The sequence below is a fragment of the Camelina sativa genome, unplaced genomic scaffold, assembly GCF_000633955.1.
Source record: "Camelina sativa cultivar DH55 unplaced genomic scaffold, Cs unpScaffold26345, whole genome shotgun sequence".
NCBI classification, from domain to species: domain Eukaryota; kingdom Viridiplantae; phylum Streptophyta; class Magnoliopsida; order Brassicales; family Brassicaceae; genus Camelina; species Camelina sativa.
In genome coordinates, this window is record NW_010947315.1 from 1 (window position 1) to 245 (window position 245).

At 42.4% G+C, this 245-nt stretch overlaps 1 long non-coding RNA gene across 1 annotated transcript; it reads right to left on the bottom strand.

Moving 5' to 3' along the window:
• On the bottom strand, positions 1 to 233 carry LOC104775664. The gene is made up of 2 exons (XR_766033.1): positions 136 to 233; positions 1 to 55 (listed from the first exon to the last, which is right to left on the bottom strand). It is a non-coding gene; the product is annotated as an uncharacterized LOC104775664 (long non-coding RNA).
• Positions 234 to 245: the final 12 nt, after the last annotated feature.

Below are 245 nucleotides of genomic sequence, written 5' to 3' on the forward strand. Positions count from 1 at the left end.
TGAATGGAGAGAGCAGCTGTTTCACCAAAAACTGCAGTTGCTTCCTCTGCAGCACCTGAAGAAGTTGAACGGAAAGAAAAGTGTTAGAGAGGCATAGCAACGGTGCCAAGTATGCAGAAAAGGTATTCTGTTCACCTAGTATACATAATTCCTCATATGCGGCCCAAAGTAGAGGGTCTATTGTCAAAGACTGTTTAAATTGTTGAGCAGCATTCTTCCTTCTATCAGTATACCTGAAAGGTCAC